The sequence below is a fragment of the Haliotis rubra genome, unplaced genomic scaffold, assembly GCF_003918875.1.
Source record: "Haliotis rubra isolate DU_JTF1 unplaced genomic scaffold, ASM391887v1 Scf87, whole genome shotgun sequence".
Lineage (NCBI taxonomy): Eukaryota > Metazoa > Mollusca > Gastropoda > Lepetellida > Haliotidae > Haliotis > Haliotis rubra.
The window spans coordinates 1385611-1402785 of NW_025767601.1; the positions used below are offsets into that span (position 1 = coordinate 1385611).

A 17175-nucleotide genomic window follows, 5' to 3' on the forward strand; every position below is an offset into this window, starting at 1 on the left:
AGATGATCAAATGTTGAAACGAAAATGAAGCGCACATAAAATCTGTAACTGTGCTTTTGTAATGTTGAATATTATCCTGGTGATTTTATTGCGAGTCATGTATTTTGTATGCTTTAGCTGGATGCCTCTATTTATTTTTTATTCTATTTCGCAATATTGAAACATCTTTGAGATGTTATGCTGTTTTTGTAGTCTTCCTAAAAGTAACTGACAAATGCATTTGAAAATCATTGAATATGAATATAATACTTCTAAGTTATGTCCACTGTAAATGTAGGGCAGTTCAGTATTTTATGTTACGCTTGTGTTTTATATGTGAATGTTTCAAAGTTTGTTTTCACACCTGAATAAAATCAAAGTCATGTTCCTATGTTGTTGTAATGAGGCTGAACCATGAGAACATCTGATAGCAAGGACATCTCACTCTCTCATGAGTGTCCATGTTTTGTTGGATTCCTATGTTTACTGCAATAAGCAACATTCCGGCTGTGTGATGGCTGTTTCTTACAACCGAAGTCCTTACCAGACAATCCAGTGACTGACTTCATGAACATCAATCTTTACAATTAGTTACTATGTCGGGCGGTGGGGTAGCCTAGTGGTTAAAGCGTTCGCTCGTCATGCCGAAGGCCCGGGTTCGAATCCCTACATGGGTACAATGTGTGAAGCCCATTTCTGGTGTCCCCCGCCGTGATATTGCTGGAAGATTGCTAAAGGCGGCGTAAAACCATACTCAGTCAGTCAGTCAGTTACTATGTCATGCATCAACCAGGTGACCACCTGATCCTGTTAGTTTTGGCTTAAAACAAAGCATGAGTTGCTGGAGACCAATTCTAACACAGATTTTGATGGGTGACATGCCAAGATTTATTTGCAGGATGCCAAGGAGTTGATCAAGTCACAGGCCTTAGCCACCAGTTCCATTTTCGTTGACTGTTATTGCAACAATATATGTGACTATTGATAATCGTTAATCTTTGGTTAAAACTGCTTTATCTGCACCAAATTTCTTGCTCAAATCATCTTTGGGAGTACAGGACATGTAGCATAATGTGTGACCTTCATTTAATACAGACCACCTCCTTGGTGGAATGGACGGACATCTGCCTTGAGAGCAAGAGGTTGGTGTTCAATACCTAGGCTGTTTTGCCTAAAAATAGTAAAGGATGGTCTTTAAGGGAATCAAATAAGTACTGGTTAGCTTGGAGTCAGTATTAAGTGTTTGAAAGAAACTTGTTTTAACTGTTCCATGGTATCTCAGAAGGCTTGCACTACAGAACCAGCAGAGGTCTACACTTGTACTAACACACACATGCACTCACTTTTCAATACAAGAGCAGTACATGACCTTACACCTTGTTTGTTACATAAATATTGATGAAATGTCAGCGGGTACAAAATTATATGAAGGGAGACAATTCTTTACATCATAAAGCCTCACCTTATGTTTTCAAACTGATATTTTTGCATGTAACTGCACCTTGCTCAACTAATGCAGTTATCTATATTAAAATGACTGGTTGCAATCTACCAGTACCTAAATCTAGCATTTTATTGACATGGCTTCGAGCCAAGCTATCAATGTAAGTGGAGTTATGGCCCTTGGCTGGATTTTCACAATTATGACGGTGTCCCTATTGTAGTCATGCATATAAGTTTCAGCGAAGTGGATGAATGCAACCTACATTGCTTTTTGACGTTTCTCCACCATATATGGAAAACTGCTTTATCTGCACCAAATTTCTTGCTCAAATCATCTTTGGGAGTACAGGACATGTAGCATAATGTGTGACCTTCATTTAATACAGACCACCTCCTTGGTGGAATGGACGGACATCTGCCTTGAGAGCAAGAGGTTGGTGTTCAATACCTAGGCTGTTTTGCCTAAAAATAGTAAAGGATGGTCTTTAAGGGAATCAAATAAGTACTGGTTAGCTTGGAGTCAGTATTAAGTGTTTGAAAGAAACTTGTTTTAACTGTTCCATGGTATCTCAGAAGGCTTGCACTACAGAACCAGCAGAGGTCTACACTTGTACTAACACACACATGCACTCACTTTTCAATACAAGAGCAGTACATGACCTTACACCTTGTTTGTTACATAAATATTGATGAAATGTCAGCGGGTACAAAATTATATGAAGGGAGACAATTCTTTACATCATAAAGCCTCACCTTATGTTTTCAAACTGATATTTTTGCATGTAACTGCACCTTGCTCAACTAATGCAGTTATCTATATTAAAATGACTGGTTGCAATCTACCAGTACCTAAATCTAGCATTTTATTGACATGGCTTCGAGCCAAGCTATCAATGTAAGTGGAGTTATGGCCCTTGGCTGGATTTTCACAATTATGACGGTGTCCCTATTGTAGTCATGCATATAAGTTTCAGCGAAGTGGATGAATGCAACCTACATTGCTTTTGACGTTTCTCCACCATATATGGAGAATGTTTAGGTGGACTCTGCCTGAAGCCAAGTTTGTTTCAAACACTTAATGAGTCAGATTGAAAATTGGCATCTTATTGTGGATTGTGTCACTAAATGGCTTCCTGAAGGTGGTGGAGTAGCCTAGTGGTTCAAGTATTGCTCATCACTCAAAAGGCCTGAGTTTGATTCCATTCATCAGTACAATGAGAGAAAAACGTAATTCCTTCAATTACCTTAACTCTATTACATTATAGCAAAAGTCCTGCTGTTTGGCAGCCCTCCACCATAAAATGTTTAGATGTGGTAGCAGATATCCTCATCAAGGACATCTATTCAATACATGGTTGTGTGGGAAACAGTATTAAAACTGCTCTACCGTGTGTGCACTAGGCATTAAACTGTTACTTCTTTCTTGTTTGAGGTGATGTAAACAGGGAATTATTTCCCATATATGATTAATTTACAAAATCAGTTTGATCTTCACACTCTGTTTCTATAATGTTTTTGTCAGTTAATTAGTTATCTACTTCTAAGGATTCTCAGGTAAGTCTCGATGACTTTGCTTAGATTGTGGCACCAACTAGATGGGACTGCCATCAAGTGAAGGGATTATATTTGCACTCAGGATTCTAGAGATGAAAGTTTAATTTGCTGATGGATTAAAAATTTCTTGGTTTGATGGAGATTTGGAATCATACCTCATGAACACCTGGGGCTAAGAAACCGTTGAGTCTGGACCATGTATAGGTCATCCAAGGGAACAGTAGGTCATGAGAAAGCTTGAAAGCAACACATAGCAGCATCATAGGACAATGAGTCTGGACCATGTATAGGTCATCCAAGGGAACAGTAGGTCATGAGAAAGCTTGAAAGCAACACATAGCAGCATCATAGGACAAGAAGGACAAGCACGGTAGGTGTGTGATGCACTTAACTCCATCTGTTAACCCACCCTATACAAAAAAAAATAAAAGCAGGTCACAAGAGTCAGACACCTTGAATGGTGATTTCCCAGACTTTAAGTCATAGGAGAAGTTCCTGTAAGAAGTTCAGTTTCTAACAAGAAATAGTTGTGAGGAATGTTTTACTTTCTAATGTGAACAGTTTGCATTGAAGATACTAAATTTGATGTCAAATTTAATCTGGAATTTTCTGGAACAGCTACACTAACAGGAGTACCCACTCAACTGGATTTTACCTTTTGGCAGTCATATCACCGACAAAGAAGTATACACATGTCTAGGATTAATCCAGATTTCATTTCGTAGAGATTATTGAGGATTGGAAGTTCTTGTAGTCCATTGATTCCAGCCAAAGACATCCCAGTTGGCGACTGAAGATTTAAATATCAGGTTGTTACCGGTAAAAGAAGCTGTACAAGCTTCATTATCATTGATCTAAATGCGCTCAGAACATATGACCCAGTACACCCACCATAGTTTCATATGGAATCAATCCAGAAATTGGGAGAGCAGTCTGGACCCCCTGGATATCCCCATACTATGCAGTCAACAAATTTTCAAGGCACAGCTATCGTTGGCCACACACAATAATTTGATGGGGCAAAACATATGCCCAGGCAGTTTATTGAGCAACCTGTTACCGCACTGTAGATAAAAGTAACATAAAATTATCTTCATTCAGTTACACCCATATTAAGAGTGATTGAATGAGTGAGATTAGTTTTATGCTGCACTCAACAATATTCCAGCTATATGGCGGCGGTCTGAAAATAATCAAGTTTGGACCAGACAATCTAGTGATCAACAGCATGAGCATCAATCTATGCATTTGGGATACGATGACATGTGTCAACCAAGTCAGCGAGCCTGACCACCTGATCCTGTTAGTAGACCTCTTTACAACAAGCAAGGGTTACCTAAGATCAATTCTAACCCGGATCTTCACGGGTCCCCATGTCAAGAAGTCCCAATATGTAATGCAAGACAAAATGCACAGATGTTTTAAAAGACATTTATTTCATAATATCAACAAACATTGAGTTATATTTGTACTGATATATACCCATGAATACATGACTTAACATGCAATATTTCCCTATGAGAATAATGAAACCAACTTCAAACATACAGTACTGAAATGGGAGCATCAGGCAGCCAGCCACAAGGTAAGATGGCTTGCCATGTAAAGATCTCTCTGGGTAGATGTTTAGGGTGAAAGACTGAATCATGTCTTCAATAATTACACCTATGGGTAATTTACTGTTCATGACAGGATGTTGGAGGATGATTAAAAAATATGCCCTAGTTTTCTTTCCCATTACCAATAGAGCTGATGAAGGTACATCTCCATCAATACACACCTGTGTGTATCAAATCCAATATTTACACCCTACCTATATACTTATTACAATGGGATGATACGGTCATGTTAGTACCTACATTGCTCAAGCCTTGGAGCACCAGCATGCCCAGAAGTCAACATACATATCCTTCATGCTTATCCATCCAAGCAACAGAGGCATCCCACATTCATTTGTCCAAACTATACTGAGCAAAAGAAGTTAGGTATCATGACTATTTTCAGGGATGTTTTGCAGTGAAGACTATGTTCTTACAAAATCCTCCAAATATTGATGATCCCTAACTTTCTGTCCAGTACAGACTACTCATCATTTGATGGTTATACTGAGATATTTTATATTATTAACGGAACAACTATTTATTGAGCTGTGTATTTATGTTTATGAACCTGAAATGACATTCCATGGCAAATTTGAATACTATTTGTAATACAGCATTTCCCACCAATACTTCACATTTCGGGTCCATCTGGATACCCTTTGTTCCTATCAAACTCTGTGTAGTATCACAGGTTTGTCTGTTCAGGGAGCAAGTCCTGCAAGCTGTTCATAATGTATGATCCGGGGCCATCTTGTTATCCAACTTTCCCAAGGCTGCACCATAGAAAAGGATAGTATTTATCTTGAAAGAATATTTACAGTCTACATGTTATCACAAGTGGTCCTTTCAGTTAACACATCATAAAACATTCTTAACATTCAATGGTTTTAGTTTAACTGAAATACATCACTGTATCAATTAACATTTTCAAACAAATAACCTTCAACTAATTCTTGGACACAATTTGCTAACATCAATCTTTAACAGATTATAAATAAAACCAACTTTGTTAAACCATCTTATGGAAAACTGACATTTATAGTTATTTGGAAAAAATACTTTCAAATCTGTAAATATCTTGTTAATAACATCAAAACCTATCAAAACACAGGCTAAAACTTTGTCATGACAGTAGTAGATATTATCTATTTGTGACAATGACATTCTGATGAAATGTTCAGATTAATTGAGATTCAAAAATGAAATGAAGCCTACAAGAATGTTTCTCTGAATGTTGCTGGTGAACTTATTGAATAGATAAAGGGCTATACCACTATGGACACAAATACACATTATGCATGACTTGAACAAAACCAATGTGTGCCAAATGCTGAGTAGAATGAAGTTTTAGATGATGATTATTGGCTATGCTAATATAAAAATGATACATATTGCATAGCATTATATTTGAATTATTTCTGCCGTATACACAATAGATTTTTGGCCAACCTAAAATTAAGTCCTTGTGAAAAAAAAGGTTTTTGGCAGCTGTGATATTCAGGAACAACTTGAAGAACCAAAGAAACAATGGCAGCGAGTGTCAAAAAGAATGTTACTTAAAAGGAACAAGGAGTGCATGGAGAGAACAATTGACAGTTACCACTGTCACATTGTGTGTGGGTCATTGCTGATAAATAATTGGGCAACTACAACATTTGTAAGTGTGGTTTCCTTAGAGGCATTCTGAGCAATACTCTACAGCATGGGTGTTCTGTCATTGTTGCCTAGTGCAACATATTTGATGTTTTTCTTGCCATAACCCAGAACCACTATTGATATTTTCTAACGTCAGAAACAATCACATTTTCACAGTATCCAGCAGGGATAGACTGATAAGAAATCCTTTTTGTTTTCTAATGGACAGTTTCTGAAAAACATCATGTTCTATTCTCGTCACTAAATGGCCTTTAGATAGTCTAGTCTTATTGCCATGGCAACTGATTCATCAGATTATATAATTGCACATAGTGTACATTTTGTAGGGTTAAACCCCTAAAGCAATGTATTGTCAATAAAGCCCAAAAGAATGAGACACATATTTCCCATTTCACAACCTTCCTTCCACGGATGGGAAACTGATGCTTTCACACTTAGTATGGTACTTCTGCAATATCAGGGTGATGTCTTTTGGCAAACACACACCACTCTTGTGATTCTAACAGTCGATCAATCAAGCACATCCGTATACCCGGTATTACCATTATTAAATATTATTTCTTAAAAGGCAATTATGTCATGGTTTTCTAAAAGTACAGTTATGAAACAAAAAACAAACTTACTCATCACCCTGCTAAAATCTTCTTATTTAGTTGGGAAGATATAGGGAAGTTGCCATTTGGAAAAATATATTCAAGACATCACTAACAAAGCCACTTAACACTCACCAAAACGTGTAGAGTAACAAGGCAGCTTGACCCTGCTTGGTCCAATCCACAAAAGGCATGTACTCTTAGACTATGTTACATTACAATGCCTTAACTATGCAGAAGCTAAAAACTGCAGTCTCTACATAATCCTTTGTATCTATAGGTCATTAGATTTTCTACATCTCTTATCAACCTTTAACAAATATTTTAAAAGGAAAATATAGAGAGACATAAAGGATTTAAATGAAATGAGTCCAGATATACTTTGTGAATTTGTGCCTGGCAAAAAATATAAATTTATGATAACAAACCTAGTCAATTTCTGAAAATCAGAACCAATATACCCTCAATATCTGGTCATTAAATATTTGTGGAAAAGTCAAAGTCAGGATATTTAAATTGTCGCAGCTGATCATTACCATTAGCGTAACATGAATGAGATGTTAGATCTATACAAACAAAAAACTGGCGCTATTTTGACAAGCTCCACATGAATATTAAAGTCATCACATCTCAAATTTCTTTATTTGGCTCAAGAGGAGAGCACTTTTGAAAGACAATTGTAGGCCACGTCACTGTAATACAGGTTGGAGCTAGTTGTTCTGCTAGCAGCAACTTGCATAAATCAATCTGCCCTAATCATGAATTAGGTGTTTTGGCGGATATGAATAATAAAGATGTTATGTCTCATAGTTTGATCTTAATTAACAAAATAATGAGAACATATTACAAATTACTCAACTTAATATGAATGATTTCTTTGGTTGGCAAATGTGAAACAAAGTACTGAACCATCTCAGCAATCAAGGGTAATTACTGGACAAAGCACACTGCACAAAGAAAAGTAACATTACTTGAGAACTGAACTTTCAAATAATAAGGCATTACATAGCACTGGGTTTGATCTCTCGCTCAAAATAGTCAAACAGAATCTATAAAATTGTAAAAAATAGATGAGATTTTTCAAAAAATCAAACTCAAGTAAAGAGTTTATGTTATAATAACAGTATTCAGTTAAAACCAAAACAGAACCTTTCAGCAATGAATACTGTTGTGACAATACTCACAGCAATAACAGTATTAAAAGCATTCTGTTGAGAAACAGAAAAATCACAACCATTTTTTTTAACAATACCCGTTGCCATTCCAATTTGATAAAACTCAAACTTCGTATTGATAGGTTTTAGTCAAATATATTCTCAACATCTGTATGCAACAGCAAAGACAATGACCCTACTTAATAAATGTACCAATGTCAGTCCAGTCTTGCTGAGGTGTTCACAAAATATTGTTGTAAATAGCTACTATGGACAACTATGCTTATAAACATGGAATTCCCTTTGTGGAAATAGCTCCATCACACAGCCAACTTTACATATAGAGATCTATTAAGTCCACTTATGCAGATTTCCACAGGTCATTAGAGCACATAATGTGTGGTATAGATCAATTAGAAACAGATCATGTTTTGAATATAATAACCAAGGCTTATTTATCCATGTAAAATGATGTGCAATGGTTGACATATTGCAGCAATATTAAGTCACGGTATGATATGCAGCTTGTACACCACCTGTCACACATTGGTGAGATACATAACCGGTATCAGCCTTTGTAGTGGGGAACAAAGACAATGGTATAGAACAGGTTATTTCCAAAGGAAAGGGGTGGGGGCTCTGAGTGGGTGAACATAATTACATTGGGGGGTAGGGAATAGATTATGGTTTAGGGTTGTCATAATATTTTTATATGTATATAGGATCCATGTACAAAATGTTAAATAAAACCAATGTGGAAAGGAAAGGGAGAATGGTCCCCTACCAATCAGTTGCCTTTAACAACCAGCTGGAGACAATTTCTAACCTGGAATCCACACATGCACTATTCTTATTATGCACAAATCATGGACACAATTTTCCTCATGATGCCAGTTTCATTTCATGTCTATCTTGACATTAGTATATTCCTTACATTGATATTAGTATATTCCTTACCCTGACAATAGTATATTCCTTACCCTGACAATAGTATATTCCTTACCCTGACAATAGTATATTCCTTACACTGACAATAGTATATTCCTTACCCTGACAATAGTATATTCCTTACACTGACAATAGTATATTCCTTACATTGACAATAGTATATTCCCTACCCTGACAATAGTATATATTACACTGACTATACACTGACAATAGTATATTCCTTACCCTGACAATAGTATATTCCTTACACTGACAATAGTATATTCCTTACATTGACATTAGTATATTCCTTACCCTGACAATAGTATATTCCTTACACTGACAATAGTATATTCCTTACCCTGACAATAGTATATTCCCTACCCTGACAATAGTATATTCCTTACACTGACAATAGTATATTCCATTAGTATTACCCTGACAATAGTATATTCCTTACCCTGACAATAGTATATTCCTTACACTGACAATAGTATATTCCTTACCCTGACAATAGTATATTCCTTACCCTGACAATAGTATATTCCTTACACTGACAATAGTATATTCCTTACCCTGACAATAGTATATTCCTTACACTGACAATAGTATATTCCTCACCCTGACATTAGTATATCCCTTACATTGACATTAGCATATTACTTACCTTGACATTAGCATATTCCTTACCTTGACATAAGTATATTCCTTACCGTGACATAAGTATATTCCTTACCTTGACATTAGTATATTCCTTACCTTGACATAAGTACATTCCTTACCTTGACATAAGTATATTCCTTACATTGACATTGGTATATTCCTAACATGGCTCCAGGACAATGAACCAGATATACCCTTTCTTATCATCGTGTGACATGTTTGTGTAAAATATATCATATCGTGACTCAAGTATCAATATGCCTTAGTTAATTGTCCCAACCAGAATGCTGTCATATTCTCTGCTTACTTGTTTTATATGTGGGACATACAGCTATATACTTTCAACATTCTAGCCCCTGTTTGCAAAATGCTACAACACTAACAGTAGTGTCTAAAAGCATGTACATCTGCTACAATGACTGCACAAAGTCAAAGGTATATACATACATGTACTACAATGCCTGATACACCAGCACAATGGCAGATGATAGAGATCAAGTCCTCTGTAGCTATAGCTTCTTTGACTGACGACCTTGGGCCAAAGTCATGGAGGAAGGAGGATCATTCTCTCCTGGGATCTGGCCATGTAGACCATGTCATGTGACCATTCACGCAAAATGGTTTGCACATCTGGGATGATGGTGGAGACCTAACTAAAGAATTCACAAATAATGTTCTGTCTTTCATCGGGTGTCACTACAGTCTACAGATCTAAGTCCTGGTACTAGCAATGTTCATGAATGGCTTCACACACCTACTGACTTACTAGAAGCATGTTATTTTGTGTAGCTTTACAGTGCTGACAGATGACTGGTGCGTTGATATTGATTACATGATGATACAGTGTTGAAATTATGGCCAATATGAACGTCTTCCACAATGTGGTTCTAAAACAATATCCAAGTATCATTCTATGAACATATTGCACTTCGAGCTGTCTCTTCAACGTTGTCATGGCACAAAGATCCTTGGGACCATATGAAAGACCAGCCATGGTTGACGGACCACATACATCACAACATCAATGTGTTACATACAGTGAAAAATAAAGCCTGTCTGTCTTCTGGCAATTGGTTTAACTGTATTGAAGTGATAACTCATTATGAAGCATGGGCAGTTTTTGAACACAATTACTTCACATGGGTATGTTTCTCCGTACAAAGATATTCTGTGATGAAAATATTGGCTTGTGCACAGTGTCTGATTTATTTTGGTACCACTGGCGCTGTGGGTAGAGACTGAGCAAGTAACACAGCACTGTCAGATGTTTTGCGTCACTTGGACACAGAAGGAGGCTTTCAGGTTGCAGGAATGATCTTCAACTCATCATAGCTGCAAAAGAAAAGAAATTGAGAGTTTCAGAGAAAGTGCAAGAAGTTCATCAAGTTAATATTTACTGTAATAACATGTCAAAGGGGTTGCCATTAAAATGTCATACTTATTTTCAGTACATATGATATATGAGTAGTAAAGCACTGCTGCTCAACAAATACATTCAGAAACCAATGTCATGCTTGCTAATTGTTTGTGAGCACCTAATGTCATCACTATTTTGTAGTGATATATGGACTGGAACCGTGAAGATCCAAGTTAGAATCGGTCTCCAGCAACCCATGCTTGTAAGAGGTGACTAACAGGATCGGGTGGTCAGGCTTGCTGACTTGGTTGACACGTGTCAAAATTTCCAATTGGGTAGATCACTGCTCATAGTGTTGATCACTGGACTGTCTGGTACAGACTTGACTATTTACAGAGCACCGTCATATAGCTGGAATATTGCTGAGTGCGGTGTTAAACAACAAACCAACAACATAAATGGACTGCTTTAAGTAGAGACTTATGAAAATGTTTTGGTCATTTTTTTTAACATCCCAAATTAGCAGTAAGTAGAACATCTACATCAAATGACCCTGAAATAACTGAAAGTACTGAAAGGTAGAATTCCTTGTTTCAAATTATGTTTTTTTTGTAATTCTACTACTTCATGTGTGAAATTTAAACCAATGAAGACATGGCATTAGTAAGTGGCAATTTCTCCTTACATGTTCTCAAAAAAATACATTGAAACAAGGTAAAAATGATGCAGCACCATCGATAATGCCATATATTCTACAACACGTGTACATTTAATCATACATTGAATAACTGGGAAATAAGAGGGAAATATAGACAATTTCAACACAGTTGCTATAGAAGTAAAAGAGGTCAAACAACAAAATTCAAACTGTGTCACATCAATGAAAAGTTTGAAATCATACGTCATTCATCATCATTCTGCTATCAAATCCATAATGATAAGTGTTCAAGAATGACATTTTAGATACGACTGAACTGCAATTGGAAGACACAAAACTGGGAATAATGCAAAAATATAACACCTCAAAATTGTATCAATTGCTTGCTCAACAAGACTAAACAATGTAGTTGTTTATCTCAGTTAGACTCAACTTTGACCCCAATGGACCTTGAAGTTTTGGAGGAAACTATTTATTTTCAGATTCACAATTTTTTGTACTTAATTTCCTTTTCACTTCAATTACATAAACAAATCTGTTCTATTAAGGTACCAGACATCCTCAAAATGTTTATGGTTTATTCCAGTAGCAGATGCCAAGAAAAACCCCAACTTGATCTATTTAATGTTTTGGCGAAGGAAACACATTCAGATAGTTCTTGTACATTACCAATGTATTATTACATGACAGTTCAACAAATAGTCTTTGGCTTATCACAATAGCACTTAGCATACACTATGCTGCAAATACAGTTTAAGTTAAACAGTAAATCATAGTAACGAAAGGCATTCATGTAAATGCCCCATTCAGTTTTTCAGCCAGATTAAGTTCTTAAATATGTTCCATTTGGCACTCACTGTGGAACAGGATGCTAAGTCAGAAATTTCATACACAGTCTGAAGCAGGGGTCTATTGATTTGGAGATCACATTCTCCTCCTCCAGTTTTGATTAAGACTGGGGTGGGGTTGCTGGATGTTGGACCATGGGGGCTCCGTCGTCCCTAGGGCACTCTACAAACCTAAGATGGTGGGTTCACTTCCCAGTTACCCTGATTATGTATCTGTGTCTAACAGCACCATGTTTGTGGGTTTCTCCAAAGTGGCAAATGACCTTTATCACTTCAGACTTATCTCCACATCAAGCTGACATGAAATACCCAGAATACTGTTCCAAAACAACTTTTGATAGGGATACTTTTTACCTTTTGATGACACACATAAAATATTTGCATACTATGCCAACTGTAAATGTAGCATGAATAGAACTGTATATTGAGTATGAATAATGACATATCTAATTATCCCTATCAAAGTTGAGTAGTATATTAAAGAATGACATGGAGTCCCCTTCAATGAATCCATGAATCAGGTGCATCATGGTCATTATTATTTGACAGACACACCACTGAACTTTACATGGACAGCTCTTGGCAATCAGTCCAAGCTGATCAAAACCAGATTGAAGTACTTATGATATATATTTAAATATCTTTAGATGCAGGATTGAGAAGAAATCTTCTGAATGATATGTGTGTTATGAGAGACTTTCAACTCTGCAGACTAGCAATGAAGGGCTATAACAATACTCCTTTTTGCAATATGACATGCATCTGAATACAAAACATGGCAAATAAGATGCATGAAAGTGTGACAATTGCCATATGAAGAAGCCTTGTTGCAATATGACATGCATCTAGATAGAAACCATGGCAATAAGATGCATGAAAATAAGACAATTGTCGCTTGAAGAAGCCTTGTTGCAATATGACATGCATCTAGATAGAAACCATGGCAATAAGATGCATGAAAGTGTGACAATTGAAAAGCCTTGTTGCAATATGACATGCATCTAGATAGAAACCATGGCAATAAGATGCATGAAAGTGTGACAATTGCCACTTGAAAAGCCTTGTTGCAATATGACATGCATCTAGATAGAAACCATGGCAATAAGATGCATTGCAATGCCATGACATGACATGCATCTAGATAGAAACCATGGCAATAAGATGCATGAAAATGAGACAATTGCCACTTGAAGAAGCCTTGTTGCAATATGACATGCATCTAGATAGAAACCATGGCAATAAGATGCATGAAAATGAGACAATTGCCACTTGAAAAGCCTTGTTGCAATATGACATGCATCTAGATAGAAACCATGGCAATAAGATGCATGAAAGTGTGACAATTGCCACTTGAAAAGCCTTGTTGCAATATGACATGCATCTAGATAGAAACCATGGCAATAAGATGCATGAAAATGTGACAATTGCCACTTGAAAATCATGCATATGATGCAGATAGAAACCATGGCAATAAGATGCATGAAAGTGTGACAATTGCCATATGAAGAAGCCTTGTTGCAATATGACATGCATCTAGATAGAAACCATGGCAATAAGATGCATGAAAGTGTGACAATTAGAAACCATGGCAATAAGATGCATGAAGAAGCCTTGTTGCAATATGACATGCATCTAGATAGAAACCATGGCAATAAGATGCATGAAAATTAGACAATTGCCACACAAAGAAGCCTTGTTGCAAAACGACATGCATCTAAATAGAAACCATGGCAATAAGATGCATGAAAGTGTGACAATTGCCACATGAAGAAACCTTCTTCCATCAATATAGGAAACACAGAACAAACTATGAATTGTAATCACTGCAAATCGTGAGTTGATATCAGTGGATCCGGACATGACAAAGGGATGCAACTCTAGATTGTAGTATGTTACACTGGTCCACCGGTGGCCTTTAATGGCTTGTATATACTGTTTGAAACAATTCTACTCAAGCATCAAAAGGCAGCAGATCTTCAGAGTCCTGGGAAGCTGATGATTATGATTGCACCTAGTTTATGACTTACACAGTTTTGCTTGTTCAAAATGACTTCAACACATGAAGATCCGGGTTAGAATTTATCTTCAGTAACCCATGTTTGTCATAAGATGTGACTAACGGGATCAGGTGGTCAGGCTCGCTGACTGGGTTGACATGTCATCGTATCCCAATTGCGTAGATCGATGTTCATGCTGTTGATCCCTGTGTGGAATAAAACTAAGCTCACTCACTCAATGAAAATGAATTTTGTTTAACATGTGCCAAAAGGTATGTTTAGACACACAACATGTCTCCATGATATTATACATTCAGGCAGTTTTGGGCAAGATCTAGGAAGATCACACAAAAAGCAAAATAGTACATAAAACTATTCCCAAATCACCCAAAAAAGAAGAAAAAAGTCAAATCACATTGTGTTACTTTAAATAGTCAGATTCAATTCAAATATATACAAAGTTTTTAAGTTGTCATGAATCTCACCATTACTTGAGCTGTAAGTAGTTTAAATGAATGACCAAAGTTATGAAATAAATGAAATTCAAGTTGCCAAGACTTTGTTGCACCAGAGAAAACATTTTCCATACCTTTTATACATATGCATGTATCACTTTGAGGGTAAATATTGAACATTTTTAGTTGCATTTTGGAAAATCAGTGAAAATGGATGGGAGAAATAGATCAAACCTGCTGAACACAACTTATCCCTGCTTTTTATATCTTGAACGAATAATACAGTAATGATATTCTGTTAGTTGTCCTTTGACATGGACCATCAGAAGCAATGAAGTGTTTCAGAATATTTTCAGCATACAGATCAATTCTACATCTTAAGCCAAGAAACATCCTTCAGTATTCAATATCAATAATCCTCAAGTTCCAAGTAGACATTAAAAAAACTCGTCTTGTAGCATGAACCCAGACATGGCAATTGCAAATAACTGGAACGCATGTATATATCACATGGACCTAATTACACTGGAGACTAGTAATGGGAAAACTGATTAAATACAAACAGTAAATATGTGGCAGTACATGGCAAGAGCCGTGGTTGGCTCATCACTGTTGGCAGTAGCTCAGTTGATAGGGGCTATTGTGGCTCCCAAGGGCACTGTGAGTGATGGGAGGTGGCAAGCATGTCTCTGCTATCATTCTGTGGCAGGAAACTCAGGGGTGATGGTAGAAGATTGTTCTATAAGGTCATTCATTGGAATTCACATCCACCATCTGTATTTTTTTAGCTGTTAGTGAAGTGATGAAATTTCAGAAATAACAAAAACTTCATATTTCCCATGTACCTTCACTTTCATTTACTATTCACTGTCTTTACTAACTCCATAATCACCAGTTACAATCAGTTAGTCTATTGTTTATAAGATTGTTGTTACAGGGATGGACAAACAGACTGAGTTTAGTTTTACGCTGCTTTTAGCAATATTCCAGCAATATCATGGCGGGGGACACCAGAAATGGGCTTCACACATTGTGCCAGTGTGGGAATCGAACCCGGGTTTTCGGTGTGACGAGCCAATGCGCTTTAACCACTCGGCTATCCCACAGCCCCTACAGGGATGGAAATTGACACAATATAAAATATGCACTTCTAATGTAACAATATAGTGATGCTTGTAGAATTTAAGACTATTTTAGAGGATGTTAACATCATTTGGGCAAATAAGCATTTCAGGATATCTTCTTCCAATGTATTTTTTTGTTTGTGATTTGTTTTACAACTGCACTCTGGAATATTTCAACAATATGACAACAGTTTGTAAATACTGAATTCTGGACCAGACAATCCAGTGATTGATATTATGAGCTTCAGTCTGAGCCAATGAGGGTATAACCACTGTATTAGACATACCAGTTGGTCCATGTGCGCAAGTCTTGTTTGTGTGAGAATGCATGTGTGTGATGGAAAACAGAATACCTTTCATGATTGGGCAACAGGTAAAGTGGTTTTTAATGGCAAATAAAACATAAAACTGATGAGGATGAGGGACCTCTCATGAGGAACATTATTTTAATGTGAAAGTTATGACCTGACAAGTACAGTCACCGGCTCTCCTAAAATATACACAAAGCTAATTGTGTTTGTTTAAGTTCTGCATAATGTATAATGTCTTAATTATACACAAGTTCGGGGCTATCTCAACAAAACTACCAGAGGAAATGGGGTCTTGTGTACCAATAATGAGAATGGTTGGTTTACCTTGGCACCAGAGGATATACAGGCTGATGTAGATAAATGGTGTGGTATAAAGCAGAGGAATCAGAAAAAGATTGGCGATACCATTAAGAATTAACAAAGTGTAAATATTGTTGAAAGACAGGAAATGAATCACCACAAGTTTACACTCTGTGCTTATTTCCGGTTGCTTTGTCAGCATCAAATGAGAAGTAATGGTGCATTAAGATACCAAAGGAAATATTTTGATCAAAGAAACATATGCTGAAAATACATATTTAATAAAGTTTTAAAGTTGCATGAAAAGTCTGGCATTAAGATAGCCAAAATGGTTTAATGGATACTTCTTATGATTATTAAAACATTCTTTGTCATATTTATTTATTTGATGCTATTAACAGATCCAAATTCATAAATGGAAGATACATATACAAAGCAACCATGTGGGAACATTGCGTTTTGAGGTGAAACTTGTAGAAATATACACTAAACATCTAGCAATTAAAGTAAGTGATTGTGGCAATATCATTTCAAGAAAAGACCTAAACACACTAT

The 17175-nt window shown here is 36.5% G+C and overlaps 1 protein-coding gene across 9 annotated transcripts in view; it reads right to left on the reverse strand.

Moving 5' to 3' along the window:
• Positions 1-9937: 9937 nt before the first annotated feature.
• The window catches only part of LOC124263146 (arrestin domain-containing protein 2-like), a 103743-nt gene continuing 96505 nt past the window's right edge, over positions 9938-17175 (reverse strand). For all 9 annotated transcript variants that reach the window (XM_046697708.1, XM_046697701.1, XM_046697707.1 and 6 more), the window contains one exon: positions 9938-10902. The gene's annotated coding sequence lies outside the window, so the exon portion shown is untranslated. The remainder of the gene's footprint in view (positions 10903-17175) is intronic.